Source organism: Pinus tabuliformis, chromosome 2_1 (assembly GCF_031772625.1).
Source record: "Pinus tabuliformis cultivar Carrire ecotype Pingquan chromosome 2_1, CPIR1, whole genome shotgun sequence".
NCBI lineage: Eukaryota > Viridiplantae > Streptophyta > Pinopsida > Pinales > Pinaceae > Pinus > Pinus tabuliformis.
Genome location: NC_142299.1, coordinates 69,133,972 through 69,158,805, shown reverse-complemented (window position 1 = coordinate 69,158,805; position 24,834 = coordinate 69,133,972).

The following is a 24,834-nucleotide window of genomic DNA, read 5'->3' as shown; positions in this document are numbered from 1 at the left end:
ATATTAATCACCAAATCTGTTGAAAGTCTCAAGCTTCGCATAAATGTTGAAACTCTACAAATTCTAGATTTCACACAAACTAGAATTATTCTCAATCACGCAGATACACAAGACAATTTTATTCATTTAATAGTTGTACATACATCCTCATAACTCCCATTCCTCCCTATGTACTTATGTATCCTTCATTTGGCCATTATCTCTTTTCCTCACACTCACTCTCTTTTTTTATTTCCCGTAGGAATACAATAGATGGAATTTAGAAACATCACAAATTTTCTATATCCAAAAATCACTATATAAATCACCCATAAATCACTCCACAAATCATATTTTATAACTCCTAAAATAAGTCAAGCCATCACTCGAATCATTCCATAAGCACCCTTAAATCTCCCATTCTTTATATGGTAATCAAAGAAACTAAAATTATTTACAAAAGAATTAGAATTCCTTCCCCATGTCAAAACCCCTTATGGAAACTGAGTGAACTCTCCCTTAGTTAATATTTACTTTATCCCACCCTTTTCTTTTCAAAATTTGCATTCACCTTTCTGTTAGCCTCCTGCAGCAGCAGGTTAATCATCTTTCATGATTTACAGTTTTACATGCCAAATATGTCGTGCTATGCATGCTGCAATGCTCCATATTTGCTACATATGGCCAAAAAGTATCCATAAGAGTAGGCTGGTCTAAGGGCCATTGCTGTGTTCCAATTTTGATAAAGCAATCCATTTTTGGTTTGAGGCAGTTTTTCAGTTGGAGGTACTCAGGCTGGAGTTCACTAACATCTCTCTTTTTCTCATCACCCTTATTATATAACTCCCTATTAGTTTTTCCCTTCCCTATTAAAATCATGTATATAAATCCCCCTATGTAAATACCCCTCCCTGGCAATATAGCCATAATTTCTACTAAGTCCGGGAAATCTCAGTCCATCTGGGACTGTTTTTAGCCCATCCGAGCCATTAAGGAGCTAGTTTGACATCCGGTCAACTAGTAACCTCTCCCTTAACCCCAAAAAACCCATGTTTTCACCTTCCCCCTTATAAAACTTCACCCTGATGCCATAAAAACCCGCATTCCGCCCCTAACCCAAAGTTCTTGTGCATAAATATTAACCCGCGCCTTTATTTAACCCTGTAAACCCATTTTCCTAAAGTTTATAACCCATCTGCCGCGCATATTAAATTCGGAATATTCCTGTGAATATTCTCGCCCGTTAACCCCATATCCTGTCGTGCTCGCCGCCAGCCGTCCGATCCATAGCCCCATAGATCTACGGCTGGCGGGCATCCTTATCCCTGACGCGCCCGGCCTTTAACATCTGGGAGTTCAGCGGTTTCACCGCCGTACTCCCGCCACGCGTCAGGCGTCGGGCTGTGGCGGAGCCCCTCCCTCCAAAACCGCCATCCCCCATAAGCGGTGCGCCACATACCGCTTACCGCCCCGCCCAGTAACGTCACCAGCCCACGTCACCCCCTGCACAGTCACCAGCCCACGTCACCCCCCCTGTACAGTCGCCCGATGAGTCACCCGCCTGCGTGGCCTCCTGCCACGTCACTGCCACGTGTCCCCGCCACCGTACCTGCCACGCCATCGACCGTACGTGATGACGTCATGCTGACGTCATCCCACCACATCTCCATGCTGACATCACCCGCCGTACAATGCTGACGTCATCAGCACATTTTTGGGCGCAGAGGCGCAAAAATCGCACTTCGGAGCCCCGGAATCGAATTCTGAGCCAGTTTTTGATGACCGATTTGCGCCAAATCGCTCATCGTAGGATTTTTTGGGCCGAAATGGAGAATCTTCAGGGAATCTTTAAGGAATCTTCGCTCCATGCAGCCCCAGGAAGCCCGAAAAGGCACAGAAATGATCTGTTTTCTTCACAGAACATACCAAAATGATCAGAAGACAATTCCAGATGATAAAGAGGCCGAACAGCGGCCATTTACTGGTGATTAGACATGCAGCACAGTAGATTAGCAGCCCAGATTTTGTCAGAGAGTATCAGTGGAAGAAAGGACACCTGAAAGAATCAGTCATGATTTTTTTAGGGGCTCGAGGCACCTGAACATTGATGAAGCCCCCAGAAAATCAAATCGATAAGCATCAGCCCATCCTTGCCTTCAAATCACCTTCAACGCATTTAAGGCACCAGGACAGCAAGAAAGCATAAACCCATACCCATTTATTGCAGAAAACACTGCAGCAAGCCACTGAGGACAGCATCATTTATTCAGTTTTGACACATCAGCCCTGAGCACGGCCCAAGACATTCTTTGCATTTATTTTTAGATAGGATTAGGTCAAATAGTCATTTTTATGACCTAATTAGGTCAAGATGTAATAAAGGAACTATGCAGAGAGTTTTGCCCTATATATACCACCCTCTGTATAGTTTTAAGGGTCGGTTAATTGATAATTTTCACTAGAGACTCATTGTGTATACCTGAACTTTCTGTAATCAAAGATTGCTTAAAGCTTGGAGAGCGAACTGTCTGTTGTTGATGAATGTGTTGAAGAGTTGAAGATGGAATTCCTGCGCTGCGGCCTGAAGCAATAAGTGCCTCTTATCTCTGTTTATGTGTTTGCCATTATCTAAATAGCAGGAAGAAAGAATAGCCTAGAATTAGTTTAAATACTCTCTATGCTCAACTCCTGTTGTTTCTTGATGTTTTCTTCTAAATGAATTGGTTATGAACATTGAATTCCTTCTGGCTCATGTTTACCCCAGTTCACCTGTGCTAGCCAATTATCTAGGAATTCTTAACTGCTCCTAGGTAGCGCCTTGTTGTTTCCTCTGCTAATCTGTTGGAGAGATTCTTAACTGCCTCTCTTTCTTTAGCATTCTTTCCACCCCTTGAACCTGAAAGTTGCTTCTGCTTCAGTTATCTTGCTCCATTTTCCCCTCACTGTTATTAAGGAAAGACACCAGCAGTTCCCCTCCTCGACTCCACGCCCAATGGTTTGAAACATTCAGACTATAATCAGCCTCTCTACCTGAAAGTGTCAGTTTTCCCACCAAAACTCAATCAAAACCCCTGTGTATCATATCTAGCCTAAAATCATCCCTTTCAACAAAGCTAAATCATAAAGAGAGAGCCCTCTCTGACGGCAGGCCCTAGCTTGGTTTGTGGTTACCTCAGCCGTATCCCTTTAGGAGTCAAAAGGGACAACCTGAGTGATAACATAATGGCGACTCTGCTGGGGAAATGAATCATGTGTCTATTAGTGTGAATCCTCAATTTTGACCAGTTCGCCTCGTTTTCTGGAGAAAGTGTTCCTTTTCTTCAGGGTTTTTCATGTTCAGCTCTGATCTATGACGGTGGATAGAGATCAAGCACTTTAAGGTTACATCATCCACCTGGCAACTCCACATCATCCTCATAATAAAGACTCCACTGGAGAAATGAACCCGAAGGAATTATATAAGCAGATCAGGTTCTTGATTTGGATGATCATCCAAGAGACCATGTTCTTTCTCTTGCACCAAATTTTGCTGTGCATATTGTACTTTAAAAGCGATTTTATGTCAGATTTTTGTGTTTTTCCTTTGGAAAAGATTGTTGAAAAGCCTCCTTGCACATCAGAGCAGCAGCTTTCAAATGCTGTTGAAGGTCATCATACAGTCAAGGAGGAACCAAAAATAGAGTCCAGTCTTCTAGTTCCTGTACATACTCCCGTGCCTCGTAAAGTTCCTGAAAGATATAAGCCGCTCATTTTGCCTCCTGTGCTTGGTCCCCTGCCGGCAAATCATCCTGAATATCTCCCTAGATTTGATGGAGAGAATGGCACTACTGCCCAGAAACATATCCAGGCTTTTGAAGATTATCTTAATACATTTGAAGTGGAAGATGAAGATGTCAGTCGTAGACTATTTTCCCTTTCTTTGAAAAGCGAAGCCAGGACTTGCTTTAAAGCGTTGCCTGAGGCGAGCATCTCTAAGTTTCAGCAGTGTGCCAAGCTTTTCCTTGATAAATGGATGATTAGAGGTAATCTCTTCTTGCTCATCGAAGAATACAATCATTTAGAAAGGCATCCAGATGAATCTGTTCGGCAGTTTTCAGACAGATTCAATCAAGTTTATCAAGCCATGCCTCTAAATATAAGACCCCCCCTTGATTTAGCTCTATTGCAATATCCTAGAACATTTGACACAGAAATGGAATTTTGTCTGAGAGAAAGATGCCCATCCACTTTGAAACAGATGCAGGACATAGTTGTGGACGTGGAGGCAAATCTAAAAAGGAGGGAGAAACAGCGCAAAGCAGAGCAAGAAGAAAGATTTCATAGCGTGTTACAAAAGACAGAGGAAATGATGCAGCTGATCACACTGAAAGTAGAAAGTTCAGAGCACTAGAACAGATCTGTTTCACAACAAGAAAGTAGTGACATTCACGAAAAAACCTGCCACAAAACAGATGACATATTCATCCAGCCATACATGATGGAGCAGTCTCCTGATATACTGTGTGAATATAATAGCTCCTCTTCTTTCAACTGTCTGCCCAAGGATGATCTGTATGTTGATGATTATGAGCCTAAAAACCAAATCAGCCTAGCAGAGGAAACAGATCCTATTCTGGCAGGAAGCAATGTTCAGGTTCAGCTACCTGAACCAAATGATCAGCGTGCCCATCTCAGCTATGAGGAAAAGAAAGAAAACGCAGAGTGCGTTGATTTCAATGAAGGAACTTTACCCTTTTGTTTTGAATCTTTTCAATTTATCAAGGATAACTATCATGCTCAAGTGTCACCACGCGTTGCTATTGACCGTCTGGAGGTTAATCAAGATATTGTTCCAAAGGTATCGCCTCTAGTTTTGCAACCCCAAAGAGCCATTGAATATCAGATTGAGGAGGACCTAGAAGCAGAAGTATATGACTAGATGATCCAAGTGGATCCCCTACCTCTTTGTTTTCAACCATCTGAATTATTCAAAGAAGAAGAAAATCAGCAGCCCGCACAGATCATTCCGGCCCTATTCGAGCCAGATTGTAATAAATTACAAGCACCTCTGCAAGTACTGAATGACCTATCCGCTGGCAGGTAGAATGATGAAAGAAATCAGTGCACGTCGCCATCAACAGGCTGCAAGGCTCAGTATCGAGTTGACAATGATCTCCCGACTCCAAGGCATGGTAGTGATCCTGAACCTTTGTACAGTTCTTTAATTCAGCCAAAAAATTGTATATATATGTTGCAGGACAATTTTGTACAGTATTTAAACACCGCAAAGGAGGTCAGTAGCTTCCTGATCTTCTCAAAGATTGACAAAGACATAAAAAATTGCAAAATCTCAGTTGATGTCACTAGCAAGCATAAGCAGCAAAGCCCCCTCATGCTATTATTACTTAAATGGCTGCATTGGCTATTTCACTTCACCTAACAGCAAAGTAAGTGCTGGTTAGGGTAGGTAGGTAGGTAGGATCAATAAGGCAGCCAACCAAGAGAAATTTGCAGAACACAGCAACAATTGAATGCAAGGCAGTCTGACCTGTTGTTCTTGACTTTTCACAAGGAAAAGCCATCCCCAAGTGGAGCCACTGTTAGCCTCCTGCTGCAGCAGCTTAATCATCTTTCATGATTGACAGTTTTACATGCCAAATATTTTGTGCTATGCATGCTGCAATGCTCCATATTTGCTACATATGGCCAAAAAGTATCCATAAGAGTAGGCTGGTCTAAGGGCCACTGCTGTGTTCCAATTTTGATAAAGCAATCCATTTTTGGTTTGAGGCAGTTTTTCAGTTGGAGGTACTCAGGCTGGAGTTCACTAACATCTCTCTTTTTCTCATCACCCTTATTATATAACTCCCTATTAGTTTTTCCCTTCCCCTATTAAAATCATGTATATAAATCCCCCTATGTAAATACCCCTCCCTAGCAATATAGCCATAATTTCTACTAAGTCCGAGAAATCTCAGTCCATCTGGGACTGTTTTTAGCCCATCCGAGTCATTAAGGAGCTAGTTTGACATCCGGTCAGCTAGTAACCTCTCCCTTAACCCCAAAAACCCCCAAAAAACCCATGTTTTCACCTTCCCCCTTGTAAAACTTCACCCTGATGCTATAAAAACCTGCATTCCGCCCCTAACCCAAAGTTCCTGTGCATAAATATTAACCCGCGCCTTTATTTAACCCCGTAAACCCATTTTCCTAAAGTTTATAACCCATCCGCCGCGCATATTAAATTCAGAATATTCCTGTGAATATTCCCGCCCGTTAACCCCATATCCTGTCGTGTCCGCCGCCAGCCGTCCGATCCACAACCCCATAGATCTACGGCTGGCGGGCATCCTTATCCCGGACGCGCCCGGCCTTTAACGTCCGGGAGTTCGGCGGTTTCGCCGCCGTACTCCCGCCACGCGTCAGGCGCCGGGCTATGGCGGAGCCCCTCCCTCCGAAACCGCCATCCCCCATAAGCAGTGCGCCACATACTGCTTACCACCCCGCCCGGTGACGTCACCAGCCCACGTCACCCCCTGCACAGTCACCAGCCCACGTCACCCCCCTTGTACAATCACCCGATGAGTCACCCGCCTGCGTGGCCTCCTGCCACGTCACTGCCACGTGTCCCCGCCACCGTACCTGCCACGCCATCGACCATACGTGATGACATCATGCTAACGTCATCCCGCCACGTCGCCATGCTGACGTCACCCGCCGTACAATGCTGATGTCATCAGCACATTTTTGGGCGCAGAGGCGCAAAAATTGCACTTTGGAGCCCCGAAATCGAATTCTGAGGCTGTTTTTGATGAGCGATTTGCACCTAGCGCAAATCGGCAGGATTTTTTGGGCCGAAATGGAGAATCTTCAGGGAATCTTTAAGGAATATTCGCTCCATGCAGCCCCAGGAAGCCCGAAAAGGCGCAGAAATGATCCGTTTTCTTCACAAAACATACCAAAATGATCAGAAGACAATTCCAAATGATACAGAAGCCGAACAGCGGCCATTTACTGGTGATTAGACACGCAGCACAGTAGATCAGCAGCCCAGATTTTGTTAGAGAGTATCAGTGGAAGAAAGGATGCCAGAAAGAATCAGTCATGATTTTTTTAGGGGCTCAAGGCACCTGAACATTGATGAATCCCCCAGAAAATCAAATCGATAAGCATCAGCCCATCCTTGCCTTCAAATCACCTTCAAGGCATTTAAGGAACCAGGACAGCAAGAAAGCATAAACCCATACCCATTTATTGCAGAAAACACTGCAGCAAGCCACCGAGGACAGCATCATTTATTCAGTTTTGACACATCAGCCCTGAGCACGGCTCGAGACATTCTTTGCATTTATTTTTAGATAGGATTAGGTCAAGATGTAATAAAGGAACTCTGCAGAGAGTTTTTCCCTATATATACCACCCTCTGTATAGTTTTAAGGGTCGGTTAATTGATAATTTTCACGAGAGACTCGCTGTGTATACCTGAACTTTCTGTAATCAAAGATTGCTTAAAGCTTGGAGAGCGAACTGTCTGTTGTTGATGAATGTGTTGAAGAGTTGAAGATGGAATTCCTGCGCTGTGGCCTAAAGCAATAAGTGCCTCTTATCTCTGTTTATGTGTTTGCCATTATCTAAATAGCAGGAAGAAAGAATAGCCTAGAATTAGTTTAAATACTCTCTATGCTCAATTTCTGTTGTTTCTTGATGTTTTCTTCTAAATGAATTGGTTATGAACATTGAATTCCTTCTGGCTCATGTTTACCCCAGTTCACTTGTGCTGGCCAATTATCTAGGAATTCTTAACTGCTCCTAGGTAGCACCTTGTTGTTTCCTTTGCTAATCTGTTGGAGAGATTCTTAACTGCCTCTCTTTCTTTAGCATTCTTTCCACCCCTTGAACCTGAAAGTTGCTTCTGCTTCAGTTATCTTGCTCCATTTTCCCCTCACTGTTATTAAGGAAAGGCACCAGCAGTTCCCCTCCTCGACTCCACGCCCAATGGTTTGAAACATTCAGACTATAATCAGCCTCTCTACCTGAAAGTGTCAGTTTTCCCACCAAAACTCAATCAAAACCCCTGTGCATCATATCTAGCCTAAAATCATCCCTTTCAACAAAGCTAAATCATAAAGAGAGAGCCCTCTCTGACTGCAGGCAGGCTAGGGCCTGCAGTCCAAAGTTGGTTTGTGGTTACCTCGGCTGTATCCCTTTAGGAGTCAAAAGGGACAACCTGAGTGATAACACTTTCTGTTAGGATATTCCGACACATAGGATATAGTTAAGTTCAACTTGGTCTAGCATAGAGTTAGGTTAGAGTTAGGTAAAGTGTGTTTCTTTACCGTTGTACATTTTGTAACTTACAATCCGACGGTCACGATATGTAGTGATCCGACGGTTCACTCTCACCTCGGTATTACCGACACTTGATCCGTGGCTTGACACCCGATTGGTCCATGAGTTCTATTTAAAGCGCATGGAGGGTCATTGTTCGGGTAATCCGTGCATGAGAGAAGCTTATGTAAATTTTCATTCTTTGATTAATAAATTGCCTGTAGTACCCACATTGGGACAGGCCGTGGACTGTTTCCCTCCTTGCACTCTGAGGGTTTTAACCACGTCAAAAATACTGGTGTATTGATTTGAGATCTGGTTGTGAGCGGTGTCCTTTTGGTATTCTTTCTGTGGAACTTACCCTGTAAATTCCTACATGGTATCAGAGTTATTTGAGGGCCGCGTCCGTTGGTGATCCAAATCTGAAGCCGGTAGAACTGCATGCGGCTGTCGTTTCCTAGATCTGTTGTTTCTGACTGCTTTCAGGCCGAGAGGACTGCTCTGTTGCGTTCGGAGCATCTGTTCCAGTGAGGAACCCCTTTCGTTTCATGCGAAAAGGTTTCCGGTAGCCCTAGCTGCGTCATTTTTCAGATCGGGAGGTATACAGTGTTTTTTTGCAGTTTACTGTTAATTTCTCTCTGCTTATTTCGGTCTCAGTTTATTTAGCCTTTTTTTTAACCAGATCTATACCTTTCATTTCTGCGTATGCTCTTTGCCCTGCGACTCTGTGCAATCTAGGCAAATCAGAAACAGAAAGGAAGGATTTTTCTCATGCGTATGCTCTTTTCCCTGCACCTTAGTGTGATCTCGGAAAATCAGAAACATTGAGAAAAATATTTAGTTTTTCGGCTAAAGCTAACCTTGAGATTTTTTTATTTTTTTTTTTAATTTCTAGTTTTTTGGCTAAAGCTAACTTCGAGCCGCAAGGTTCGTTTTTCTTTGCATATTCGTGTTGGGTTTTGTGTTTTGTGTTTTGTAGGGAAAAAGAGCTTTCTCAAGGCAAGCACGCAAACCGAGGCCCCCCCCCCCCCTCTCTCTCTCTCTCTCTCTCAAATTTTTTGTATAGATCAATTGGTTCAAAGCTATTTTTAGAGAGTAGAGGTCTTGGGTTCAAGTCTCCATTTTGTGGGGGCGGATTTTTTCATTCCCGCACATTCGCGCACTTTGCTGGCAACGTCAACAAGTTTTTTTCAAAAAGCCATAACTTCTTCATCCGGAAGCCTTTTTCAGAGCCGTTTTTTTTAAAACCGCCTATTTTTTCGAGATCTATCCGTTGGTACACTTACTTTCAGCATCTTCAGCTTCAGTTTAAAAAAAAAAAAATGGAAAGTCCATGCCAAGTCATTCTTGACAGCACTAACTACTTCCAATGGGTAGAATACATGGAAGATTTACTCAGAAGTAAAGGTCTCTTCAGAATAGCCACAAACCAAGAGAAGAAACCAACAGATGAAGACAAGGCGGCAAAATGGGAAAATAGACAAGATCAAGCACGTGGTTTGATAGGGATGTCTATTTCTCCTGATCTTAGATTCCACATTGCAGGACTTGAGACTCCTCATGAAGCATTAGAAAAACTTGCTAAAGTTTTTGGGATTAAAAATGAAATTAGATCCCATCAACTTGAAAATGAGCTGCTTACTTTGGATCCCAATAATTTTTCTTGCATTGAAGATTTCTTGTCCAAATTCAAGACCCTTAGATATCTCTTGGAAGGTGTTAAAGTTAAGAAAGATGATGGTAACCTTATTTATTCCATCCTTACTAAGTTAGGACCAGCCTACTCTGTATTTGTTTCCACTTTCCATTCTACAAGGGAAGCTTTCATTTGTCAAGGACAAGAATACAAGGCCCCTTCCTTTGACTCCTTTTGTGATTCCTTAATAAGAGAACAAGAAAAACTCTTACACCTTGGTCTTCTTAATCTTGGAAACTCTTCCACGAAAGCGTTAGCCGCCCAGCAGCACCCAAATTCAAAGAATCCTAAGACGTCATATCCTCAAAAGAATGGTCCTAAACCATCTCAGCCTCAAAATGAAAGATCATTTCAGCAAAATGATAAGACCAATAAAAACAAATGGAAGAAGACTGATAGACATTGTAACTTTTGTAATCGAGATGGCCACTTAGAATCTAAATGCTTTAAGAAGATGGAAGCCTTGGAAGCCGCAATGAAGAAACATAACATCCATCTGGAGCCTACTTCAACTTCAACTTCCGGAACGGCACTTTCTGCATGTCATCGTCAATCATCTCAGTCTGGTTATGCATTAAATGTATCCTCTTCTTCTTCTCATTCTCATGAGTGGCTCATTGATTCTGGAGCCTCTTGTCACATGGCCAAAAACCAAGCCATGTTTTCTTCTTTAAATGATTGTAACGCCAAAAATATATATATTGGTGATGATAGATCTCTTAATGTTGTAGGGACTGGAACTGTTCATCTAGACAATGGTCAGTTCAATGATGTATTATGTGTTCCAAACTTATCCTGCAACCTTCTATTTGTCTATCAGATAACTCATTCAGGTGAAGGTAAAATTGTTGAATTTTCACCTCATGATGTTGTAATCAAGGATCTAAAAGATCCTAAACAGATTCTAGCTACTGGTCTTGCTGATGATTCCAAAAGGTTGTATAAGTTTCACAACTTTGGGTCATCCCATCTTCCCTCAGTATTTGTTGCTCATAATGATGAAGTGAGCAAACTTTGGCATGAGCGGTTTGGTCACTTAAACTATCGCTCCCTTCAGCATCTATGTAAAGAAAATATGGTGACAGGTCTTCCTATGGTATCTTGCAAAGATGGTGTTTGTTCCGGATGTGTACTCGGAAAACATCATCGGGACAGTTTTGACAAACGTGCCTCTTGGCACGCCTCAGCCCCTTTACAGCTTGTGCACAGTGATTTATGTGGTCCTCTTCCTGTTGCTTCATTCTCTGGCTGCAAGTACTTCTTAACTTTCATTGATGATTTCTCCAGACGCACATGGGTATACTTCTTAAAACTCAAGAGCGAAGTATTTACCACTTTTTTGGCCTTCAAAGCATTTGTTGAAAAACAATCTGGACATCAAATTCTTAAGCTAAGAACTGATAATGGTGGAGAATATGTTAAGAACGCATTCATCAACTTTTGCACCGAAAATGGAATTCAAATGCAACATACTGTTCCATACACTCCACAACAAAATGGTGTAGCTAAAAGGAAAAATCGCACCTTAAAGGAAATGGCTAATTGTATGCTGCAATCTAAAGGACTCAGTCTTAGTTTTTGGGCCGAAGCAATTAATTGTGCAAATTATATAATCAATCGCACTCCTACTAAGGTTCTAGAGAATATCACTCCAGAAGAATCTTGGAGTTCCATTAAACCAGATGTAAGTCACTTTCGTGTGTTTGGAAGTGAAGCATGGGCCCATATTCCAGATGAAAAGCATAAAGCTTTAGAACCTAAGAGTGAGAAATGTACTTTTGTTGGATATTCTGAAGATGTAAAAGGTTATAGACTTATCCCATTTAAGTCCAAAAATGTTATCATTAGAAGTGATGTAAAATTTGATGAAAATAAATCAGCCTGCGAGCCTAGTCCGGCAGATGTGCCACCTCTTCCTATCTCTTCTATCTTTGAAAACATTTCTTCTTCTGATGATGAAAGCGAGGATGATAATCCTCCCCCACCTTCTTAGGATCCTCAACTTCCAAGATGGGTCTGTGCTACTCGGGATGCAGCAGGTGATCTTGCCGATGATCCTACAGATCAGCGACGTACACGTTCTCAGTTTGAAAGAGCCTCTTCTTTACTGGCTCAAGCTCCAGTAAATCATGATCCTGACACTTTTGCAGAAGCTTCAGGCCATCCACATTGGGAAGCAGCTATGAATGAAGAATATCATTCATTAATGACAAATGATACATGGGATCTTGTTCCTCTACCAAAGGGACGCAAACTTGTTAGATGCAAATGGGTTTACAGAACCAAGTATGGACCAGATGGGAAAGTTGATAAACATAAAGCTCGTCTAGTTGCTAAGGGCTTTTCACAGGTTGAAGGCATTGACTACACTGAAACCTTCTCTCCAGTTGCCAAAATGAACTCTATCCACCTTGTTCTTTCCCTTGCTGCCTCTTTAAAATGGGAAGTCCATCAAATGGATGTTAAATCTGCCTTCTTGCATGGGGACTTGCAGGAAGAAATCTATATGGAACAACCCATTGGCTTCATACAAATAGACTCCAGCCTCGTTTGTCGACTTAAGAAATCCCTTTATGGCCTCAAGCAAGCTCCTCGGGCTTGGTATGCCAAAATGGATAGCTTTCTTTTAGAATATGGCTTTTCTAGGTGTCATTCTGACAATACTGTCTACACCAAGAAAGTGGGCAACTCTCTTATCATCCTTGTTCTTTATGTTGATGATCTTATTCTTACTGGTAGTGATCCCAACCTTATAAACCATGTGAAGTCCAGCCTTAAAAAGAAATTTGAAATGACAGACTTAGGACACTTACACTATTTTCTCGGTCTTCAAGTCTTGCAATCCCAAGAGGGTATTTTCCTTTCCCAATCCAAGTATGCTTGTGATATTCTTCGTCATTTTCACATGGAAGACTGTAAGCCAGCCCCTTCTCCCTTTCAGTCTGGAATCAAACTTTCAGTCTCTTGTACTTCTCCTGAAGTTGATGCTACCTTATACCGTCAACTTGTCGGAAAACTCTTGTATTTAACCCATACTCGTCCTGATCTTTCCTTTGTTGTTGGCATTGTTGCTCGTTTTATGCAAAACCCCCGTGAAAGTCATTGGAAAGCAGCTAAAAGAATACTTCGTTATGTTCGAGGTACAGTACAGTTTGGGATTCATTACAGTGCCAAAGCAGCTCCTCTGTTAGTTGGTTTCACTGATTCTGATTGGGCTGGTGACCTTGATGATCGGAAGTCTACTGCCGGTTATGTCTTCACTCTTGGTTCAGGACCTATTACATGGGCTTGTAAGAAACAGGCTGCCATTTCTCTTTCGTCAGCAGAAGCAGAGTATCGTGGTGCTGTGGAAGCTAGTAAGGAAGCCTTGTGGCTTCGCCAGATCTTATCAGAGTTTGGCTTTGAGCAGCAGCATCCAACCACACTTTGGTGTGATAATCAAAGTGCCATTCAGCTATGCAAAGATCCAGTCCAGCATCAGCGTAGCAAACACATTGAACTACACATGCACTTCATCAGAAAGCTCATTCATGACCATGTTCTTGAAGTGCAATATTGTCCAACAGATGATCAGGTTGCAGACATCTTCACAAAGGCTCTCACAGAGGCGAAGTTCACTAAACTTCGATATATGCTTGGAGTTCAGGAAGTTGTCACTAAGGGGGGATAGGCTCTAGTGCCTCCTTCCTTCTCCTATTGTGTCATATTTGTAAATCCTTCAATCCTATCCCAAGTTGTTCTTAAGGGGGGATGTTAGGATATTCCGACACATAGGATATAGTTAAGTTCAACTTGGTCTAGCATAGAGTTAGGTTAGAGTTAGGTAAAGTGTGTTTCTTTACCGTTGTACATTTTGTAACTTACAATCTGACGGTCACGATATGTAGTGATCCGACGGTTCACTCTCACCTCGGTATTACCGACACTTGATCCGTGGCTTGACACCCGATTGGTCCATGAGTTCTATTTAAAGCGCATGGAGGGTCATTGTTCGGGTAATCCGTGCATGAGAGAAGCTTATGTAAATTTTCATTCTTTGATTAATAAATTGCCTGTAGTACCCACGTTGGGACAGGCCGTGGACTGTTTCCCTCCTTGCACTCTGAGGGTTTTAACCACGTCAAAAATATTGGTGTATTGATTTGAGATCTGGTTGTGAGCGGTGTCCTTTTGGTATTCTTTCTGTGGAACTTACCCTGTAAATTCCTACACTTTCATACTAAAGACATAACCTGTCATAATAAAAGACATGTCAATTTTTTTCTGATATATCATTGCAATGTTTGTACATATCACTCCCTTTTCTCAATAATTATGCAATGTTTTGTACTTATCTCTCCCCTTTTGACATCAATGGAAAATATGCCCCCCCTGCAACTAATCTCTCCTTGTCATTCTGATCTTGTGGACCTGGAAGCTCCCTTTGGATGTGTTGAATTCTTAGATTGTCCTGCTTTGCCTCCTTTCTTCCTCCTGGAGAAGATTCAATGGAGTGAGGTAAGAGGAACTACTTCCAATCTTTGCCTTAAGTACTCAAATTTGTCTTTGGGGAGAGATTTGGTGAAAATATCAACTACTTGGCCTTTTGTAGGTACATACTCCAACTTTACAACTTGATTTGCAACTTGCTCTCGGAGGAAATAGTACTTTATTGGAATATTCTTTGGCTTGTAATAGAAAACAAGGTTCTTGGACATGTTGATTGCACTTGTTTTATCACAGATGATTAGTATGGGTTCTTCATATATCACTTGCACATCTTGTAATTTTTTCTTCATCCATGACAGTTGAGTGCAACAAGAAGCTATTGTTATATATTATGCTTCATCAGTAGAAAGTGAAATCGAAGCCTACTTCTTTCTCAACTAGGACACAAGGCATTCACCAAGAAATAAAGAACCACCACTAGCGATTTTTTCTACCATCTACATCACCTGCCCAATCTATATCAGTAAACTAAGTTAGAGAAAAATGTTTACCTCTAGGGTAAAAAATACCATAGTCCGTACTAGCTCTCAAATATTAGAGAATTCTCTTTACTACTAGGAGATGACCTTGTCTGGGGGATGCTTGAAATCTTCCAACAATAGTAACTGCTTTCATAAAGTATGGTCTAGAGGTTGTGTTGAACCTCAAAATTACCTTCCCCTTGACATTTTTTCTCACTTTTTTCTCTTGATTTCTCACAAGACTACAGATCCAATCAATGATAAATGCTATATTTTGTCTTAGGAACGCATTAAAATGATCACCATATTATATTTTCATGTTCTTGCTATTTTAATAGATTTTTGCAAATTAGCTACAGAACGTAGCCTATTTTGCAACTAACTGTGGGTTTCGTAGCTACTCTCATGGTTTCGCAGGTTATAGGTGTCAAATGAAGAACTGGGCCACATGGGCATTTCCATAATCATCTCCACATGGATTTTATCCTACTCACTTGTTCCAGATCGATAGAAAAGCATGCCTAAAGTCAAGGTCAAAGATGGAGTCAAAAATTTTATCTAGTAGTAGTAGGACTCTTGATTTTCTCTTTCGTAGCTAATGAAGAGTATAATAGTTTTGTTGAAGAGTTACTGAGGATTAAGCCACTTGTAGCTGATCAGATGTTAAGGAGTTAATGCAGATCAAGCCACCTGTAGCTGATCAAAAGTTTAACAATCTCATTACAATTCGAATTAAGCCACTTGTAGAATGTTTTCTTATAAACAGTCATGATAGATTCAGATCAAGCCACCTGTAACAAGATTTTCTCTTAGACAGTTATGTTATTTTTCTATAAATATTGGTTGAATGAAACCGAGAAGTAGTGAGAAGCTAGAAGGAATTATAGCCTTTTGTTAAATACTCTATTCAGACTTTGTTTTGTTGATAATAGTCATTGCCAAAGTTGCGCAGTTTCACCATCGCAAATTTAGAGAGGCCCTGGAGATTGAAAAAAGGCCGAATAATCTTAATAGGGATGATGGCTGGAAGATTAGCAGCTGCTGGGTCCCAGCCTTGTCTTCCTAGCCTCCTCATTCCCCTTGTGTTTCCGTCTTCCCCCTCCTTTAGTTTCGTTTTTGGCGGATTAGTCCTAGTTTTAGGGTATTAACCTTGTCCCGTTTATGATAATATTGGATTTATTAGATTAGATTTTTTGGTTCCATTATTTTGATTACATATGCTTCCTTTACTAATGTCTAAAAAAAAACCCTTTTAAACCTTATAAGTAATAGTATATTTACCTAATGGCACATTTAACTTTAATAATAGAATATTGAGTATTTAATAAATATAATTCGGTTATTTATATATTAAAGGAGACATTGTTTACCAATGACCATTAGGTTTAAAAGAGAATTAGATAGTAGTATAAATAAATATATATATGATATAACAATAATATTGTTATTCTAGTATTAATAAACGTGAATATTACTTTATTCTAATAATAATAATTTTTTAATAAGAACTCTATTTATTATTGGTATTATGAATTATTAAATAAATATGGATTCATTAATAAACATAGGTGATTATTGAATAAATAATTGAATGGTAAAAAATTTTACCGAAGATAACTAAATTCTAAGATTAACATTTATTTATATTTAAATAATATTAGAATGATAATATTTATAGATTATTATACTTAAAAAATAAAAGAAAATAATAAACATGGATATTATATAAGTTTAATCTTAGATATTATTACAGCTATTTTTATGTTTATAATTACCTGTTTTAGCTATTATATAGGACCATTATATGTAAATAATAAATATTAAAATAGTATAATTTTACTTAAGATAACTAAATTCTAAGAGTATCGTTTATTTATACTTAAATAATAGTAGAATAATAATAATTATAGATCATCTAATAAATATATGACCATTATATTTAATACTCATATGATTAAATGATTTTAATCTTAGATATAATTTAACTGTTTTAGCTATTTATAGAAATGTTAATAGTTAAATTAGTGGTTTGACCGGGATCCTTAGGTCAAATTAGCCGTTGGCAATATAGCGTTGGAGTCTCTGCACACTCTATTTAATCAGCTAATCCGGATTGGTTCTTCAACTTGTCCTGACGATGAACCACACTGGTTGGTTCGAAACGCGTCGACAAAAGATTGGTTATGTGATTTTGCCGAAGATTATCTATACAATACAAACTCTGTTTTGTGAATGGTGGTTTAAAAGTGCATCTTTAATTAGCTGTCATCCAACCACATTAGTTGCAGAGGACCCCTGCACTGAAGGAGGTTTTTCACTTGTTTTTTTCAATTTAATTTCTATTACTCTGTTTTGTACAAGTCTATTATCTCTAATTTTGTTTCATTTCAGTCTGTAACCAATAGTGTAATGATAAAAATCACAACTATGCAAGTCTTATTCTTCTGAGATATTGTATGAGAAATGACTAAATGAAAGATGAAGTAATGAGAATACAAAGTTCCTTAGCTTCTTACTGTTTTGATTACTCATTTTCTTAGCATAGAACTGTCAATTAGTTGTACTAATAGATGTTCTCAAAACCATTTCAAAATGATGATAATTCTAACTTAAATGGTTAAATATCTTATTCATGCAATTATTGAGCTTACTCAGCACATTGTTAGTTTTGCAAACTGTCATATTTTCTTTTCTATTTTCAGGTCATTACTTAGTTGCATCACTTGACATTCCAAAAAATCATTTCAAGGAGTTTGATTCTATCATATTCCAAAATTGAATGGTTGAATGGCTAAATGAATGCAATTATTGAATTACCTTCTGCATCAGTATTACTTTTGGTTTTAATAATTAGATCAATGGATTAGGACTAAATGGTAGGATAAGATAGATGCTTTGTTTCTCTTAATTAGGTCCTAACTAGTTAAAAATGATTCTTGGTCCATTTTTTTAGGAGATTAGACTAACTTAGGAACCTATCCTTTCCTTTAAAACTCATTAGATCCATGTAAATATTTCATATATTGTATATTCTTAGACATCAAAGAACAGAAACCCCCAAAACAAACATAAAAATACAAAACAGCGAAGTAAGAGAAAAGTTAACTAGTGCATCACACTTCATCAGTCTACAAACCTCAGTTGATAATTCATGCAAGCAATTTAGGACACTAAATTAACTAAACATTTTGGCACTTTTACTAGGGAAGGGTAATTAGGTAACCTTATCTCTTACATTCAAAAAAAAAATGATATGCGTAGAGAAAGAGACTCTAGGGGTAGATTCATAGCTAGAGGCAGGAATTCAATTCCTACAACACCACCTACTCCACCAAGACTAAGAATATATACACCTCCATCTCAAGCTCATATTCCTAGCCATAGACCTCCTAAAGTTCAAAGGAAAAAATTCAATCAAGAGGATCTCCTACTTCATCTACTGAGGCAGTCCTAGAGGAGGAAAATCTTGGATCTCCAATAGAAGGAGTAGCCTTTTTCACCCCTATAGGAGAACATATTTTAGTTGAAGAATTAAGAATACCTAGTGGAGAAGAAGAAGTAGAACCTCTCTTCCACATACCATTAATAGAGGAACCATAGGAAGAGCAATTAACCTTGCAGGTTGAATCTTATTTTAACTCTGAAGAAACTATAATGGCAGAATAAGGAGAGGATGGAGAATTATCATTGTTTGGAGGAGGAGAAGGTAGAGGAAGAGGTATAGGAAATAATGGAGAAGGCAGAGGAAATAATGGAAGAGGTAGAGGAAATAGGGAAGTTGATAATTCTTTTGGATTCCCTATAGTTGATGAAGAAACAAATGCCACAATGAAAAATATCTCACCTTCGTCCTCCCAAATTTTCATGGATTAAAAAGTGAAGACCCTGAAACATTCTTATTTGAATTTGAAGTCTTGTGTAAAACTTATGATTATTTACAAGACTCAAAAACTCAAATTGTTCCTTCAACATTGAAAGGAGTTGCTTTAAAATGTTTCATGGGATTGTTCACTCACTCCATTAGAACATGGAATGACATGAAGAAAGTGTTTTTGGACAGATATTTGGATTATTGCATGCTTATCAATCACAAGGATGAAGTGTTCAAAATGATGCAAAGAGAGGATGCAAATTTAGAGGATTTAATTGAGAGTTTCAATCATAACTTAAAAAAAGAAAAAAGGGATAACTTAGATCAAGATACTTTAAAATCTCTTTTATTAAAAGCCGTTAGAGATGAATGGATATATATCCTTAACATGATGCGGAAGGGAGATATCTCTCAAATCCCATTAAGTGACATTGGAGAATTATGTGTTCATCTCTCAAGAAGAAAATCGAAAACTAGGATAGGTCCAAAAGATTCTTCTCTTGTTAGGGTGAATAAATCTACCACTAGATCAGTGAGTAGGGCATAAATTGGAAACATGCTTGATGAATTTAAAATAGATATTCTAAGGAGCCTTAGTGAACAAATAGACACCCTTAAGTTACAAAACAATCATAAAACTGAGACTAATGCTTTGGCTATTTTATGTCCCAAATGCAAAAAGAAGCATGCTTTAAGAGAATGCCCTTTAGAAGCAAAAGTCATAGAGACTTGGGTGATTTGTTCAGAAAACCATGAGACCAAAAGTTGTCCTTCAATTCCTAGTCTTAAAGTTGTTTTTCAAGAGGAAACAATTTCAAATCCAACAGAGTCTCTTTGGTTTGTCTCTAGAATACCTTGGCAAGGGCAACAAAATCAAGGTTTTAACAACCAAATGTATATGCAGCCCCCTCCAAATTGGAATTCTTGGCAACAACCTTGGCCTCAATCTCAATCTTAAACTCAACCTTAGGCTCAGGGAATGCAGAATCCTTATGGAAGATTCTCTCCATACTATCAATATCCTCCATCATATCCAAACTATCCTCCCCAACAAATTCCTCAACAAAAACAACAGCCCCAACTTCAAAACCAAAACCCTCAACTTTCACTACCATTGTCACAGAGACCAATTCAGTTACCTGCCCAACCATTACCTAACCCCAACAATAAAAATCTTCAGAATACCTATATGGTGGAAGGAAAGAAATTTCCAACTTACATGATCACTCCATTAGATCTCAATGATGTCCAATTGATATCTGGTAGGATATTAGAAAAGAAAAATCCTTCTGTAGTTATTCAATAACAAGACAATTCTGAGGAAGATTCTCTACAGCAAAATAAAAGATTTGAAGGAACATCTCCTCAAAACTAGAATACTGAAAATGAAAAACAAAAAGAACCAACGAACTCAACTCCTATCATAGAGCAACAACCAGTATCCACTTCTACACCTCCCTTTCCAGAAAGGTTACAAGTTGATAGAGGGGTAGAAAAGCATATTATGTTGACTAATTATGATTTTCTAGATGAATTGAAAAATGTTTGTATCAAAATCCCTTTGTTACAAGCCATTAAGGAGATCCCAATTCTATCTAAAACAATAAAGGAGTTGAGCATGAAGAAACCAGGAAGAAAAACAAAGAAGTAAAAAGAATTCAGCTAGCAGGAAAAATAGCAGACATAATGATGGGAAAAATTGTCATACAAAAATATGTAGATCCAGGAAGTCCAGTTGTAAAAACACATATCAATGGAGTTGAAATCCCAAATACATTGATTGACTTAGGAGCAACAATAAACATCATGAGCAAACAAACCATGGAACAACTCAAACTTCCCAATCTTCTTTATACACCTACATTACTGCAATTGGAAGCTAGATATGTGATCAAACCAGATGGTGTGTTAGAATATATTTTAGTGTCCTTAGACTCTTGGGAGTACCCTGTTGATTTTATGATCCTAACCCCAAAGAGAAATGTAGGACATCCACTTATATTAGGAAGACCTTGGCTGGCTACAGCTGATGCTTTCATTAGCTGTAGATCTTGTGATATGTATATCTCTCATGGTAATTCAACTAAGAAATTCACTCTATATCCTCCAGCAAGAACAATGACAGAGATAGATGAAAAAGAATGGATTGATGTTGAAAATTATATTCAGCCTCTCTTTACTATTTCAACCATTAGTGAATATAGTCAAATCTAACTTACAATGGAAAATTTTAAATCATCTCCAGAATATGAACATGATCAGTTTCAAGAAAAATCTAATATTGAATATTTGTCATCTAGGCAGATGTCTCTTTATTCTATGGAAGAATTTGGTAGCTCTACAGTTGAAATCTTTCCAGGGAAAACATTGAACATAAACAATAACTTGGAAAAATTACAACAGGAAAAGCTAATCAAAACTTTACAACAACATTCTTCTGCATATGCATGGGAATACACTGACATGAAAGGAATTAGTCCTAAGACTTGTATACATCACATCTACATTGAGGAAAATTGTAAACCTATCAGACAACCTCAAAGAAGGATGAATCCAAATCTTAGGGAAATTGTGAAAGAAGAGTTGCAAAAATTGTTGAATGTAAATTTTATTTACCCAATTTCAGATAGCCAGTGGGTTTCTCCTCTAGTGATTGTGCCTAAAAAGAATGGTAAATGGAGGGTATGTATTGATTATTGAGAATTGAATAAATCTACCCTGAAAGATCATTTTCCTTTGCCCTTTATAGATCAAGTGTTAGATACATTAGCAGGTAAGAAGTACTTCTCATTTTTGGATGGTTTTAGTGGTTACAATCAGATTTAGGTAGCACCTGAAGATCAATATAAAACCACATTCACCTGCCCATGGGGAACTTATACCTACCAAGTACTTCCTTTTGGATTATGCAATGCACCTGCAACATTCCAAAGAGCAGTACTAGGAATTTTTTCTGATCTGATACATGATTGTGTAGAGTTATATATGGATGACTTTACAGTTTATGGGAATACATTTGAGGAAGCATTAGAAAATTTGGAAAATTTTCTTAAAAGATGTAAGGAATCAAACCTTTCACTAAGCCATGAAAAATGTTTTATGATGTTTACAGAAGGGATTGTTTTAGGACATCACATTTCAAGAGATGGAATTAAGGTTGATAAATCTAAAGTTGAAGTCATCTCTAAATTATCAATTCCAAGTTGTCAAAAGGATGTTAGAAGTTTTCTAGGATTCACAGGATATTATAGAAGGTTTATAGAAAATTTCATTAAAATAGCATCACCACTCTTCAAATTGCTCACCGAAGATTGTGAATTCAATTGGAATCCTGATTGCCCGCTGGAATTTGAGACATTGAAAGAAAAAATTTCTGAGGCACCCATCTTAAGAGTTCAAAATTGGAAACTACATTTTCATATCTCAATAGATGTTTCAAATACAGCTCTAGGAGTTGTATTAGGACAAAAATATTTGATCCCTTATGCCATCTACTACACAAGCAAGAATTTGACTCCCACTGAGTTAAATTACACTGTAAATGAAAAGGAATTCTTAGCTATTGTTCATGCCATCAACAAGTTCAGACATTATATAACAGGGTATGAAACCTTTGTTCATACAGGTCACTCTGCAATTAGATACTTAATGAATAAACCAATTACTAATGGCAGAGTTACAAGATGGTTATTACTCCTACAAGAGTTCAACATCAGTGTTTTAGATAGACTTGGAAAACAAAATACAGTTGCTGATTTCTTGTCTAGAATTCAAAATATTAGATATAACACTCCAGTTGAAGATATATTTCCTAATGAATATCTTTTTGTAGTAACTACTCAAACCCCTTGGTTTGCAGATATTTCTAATTACTTAGTCACAGGAAAATTACCTTCACATTTGTTTCCTAAGGAGAAAAGAAAAATCATTCAAACAAGTACAGCTTACCCATGGATTACTAATGAACTATTTAAAACAAGTCCAGATCTCATTATCAGAAGATGTGTTCGAGAAGATGAAATGCCTGAAATTATTAAGGCATGCCATGATGAACCTTATGGTTGAAACTTTGCTGAAAAGAGGATAGCATATAAAATCCTTCATTTAGGATATTATTGGCCCTCCATCTTCAGAGATGCCAGAGAATATGTCAAAAGATGTGACAGTTGTCAAAGGGTAGGGAAACCTACTCCTTTAGATGAAATGCCACTACAAACTCAGGTACTCATTGAACCTTTTGAAAAATGGGCCTTGGATTTCATTGGGCTAATTAATCCTCCATCTAAACAAAAGAAGTATATTTTGGTATGCACTGATTATGTCACCAAATGGGTAGAAGCTAAAGCATTACCTTTTGCTAATGAGAAATCTGTAGTTAATTTTATTTTTTAGGACATCTTCACTCATTTTGGTGTTCCAAGAGAAATAGTGACAGATCAAGGATCTCAATTTACATCTAAAATGGTGGAGAGACTTGTGGAAGAATACAAGATAAAACATAGGAAGTTTACTCCTTACCATCCACAAGCAAACGATCAAGTTGAATCTACCAATAAGTTTATTGAAGGAATTCTCACTAACATTGTACATCTACATAGAAGAGATTGGGCAAAAAGGCTTCCTAAAGCCTTATGGGCCTACAGAACTACATGGAGGAAAACAACAAGACATACTCCCTATGAGCTTTTTTATGGGAAGCAAGTCGTGTTCCCTATAGAATTTCAAATCAGAACCTTCAAGATGGCAGTCCAATTGGGACTAGATTTATCAGAAGCACAGAAACACAAATTGGAGCAACTCAATGAGCTTGATGAAATCAAGCAAGATGCAGTTCAAAGAACCAGTTCAGTCCAACAACAAAGGGCTAAACAACATGATAAGTATATCAAGGAGAAGAGGTTTCAAGTAGGAGATTGGGCACTTTTGTTCGATTCAAAATTCAAATATTTTCAAGGGAAGTTTCAAACTCATTGGCTTGGGCCATATGAGATTGAAGAAGTCTTTAATAATGGAATAGTGAGAATAAGGACAATAGATGAGAGAAAGGTACCTCTTCTTGTAAATGGTCATAGGTTAAAGATATATCATAAGCCAATTTCAAAGGAGGATTTTGTCATAATTTTCTAAGATAACATTGAGATGAAGTTGGTGAAGAAGAATTCTTCTTCTCCACTAACTTAGTTTTCCTATATATATATATATATATATATATATATATATATAATATGAATAAAATGTATAAGTCTGAAAACCAATTGTTAATTGGCTTACTTATACAAGAAATACAGCGTGAAAATCAGAGATTTCTGACATCCTATATTTCCTATTTTCTTTTATGTAATAAGTAGTGACATAAAGCTACATTCGTTTGTAGTGCCTAATCTGCAAATTCATTTCATTTCATCTCACTTCACTTTCATTCCCTTTCACTGTTATATTCCATTTTCCTTTCATTACACTCCATTTTCATTTTATTTCACATCCATGTTCCATAGCCATATTTCATCTTTATCATGTTCTGCAGCTAATTCCATTCCACAACCAATTTGATTCTACAACCATATCTCATTCCACAACTCTGTTCCAAACAAATGTTGATTGCCTGGAATTGAAGAATCTTTTTTTGAAGACTGATATGCTAACAAGGGTATTTGCGAATCAACATCAAAGAAAAACAAAAAACAAAAAGGTTAAGTTCCAATAGGTAAAAGTGAAAAAATTTATTTTAAAATAGCAAGGTTAGAACATAGAGTATGTATAATATGGGAATTCATATGTTTCCATGAAAAATCATCATTTGATTTGATTGCAATCTCTACCGTATTGCATACCCGCCACACCATCTATATTCTGTCACATAATGGTCCATAATTAACTCCCTCATTTTTTTTAACGGTCATGACTACGACTTGACATACTTGTCCACATTTCTCCAAAACCCTTACCATCTACTTATTTCATGCAAACCCGCAGTTCTTTTCACCATACTCGCAGTCAATCCATTTCATAAACCAAGAAGGGTAATTCTAAAG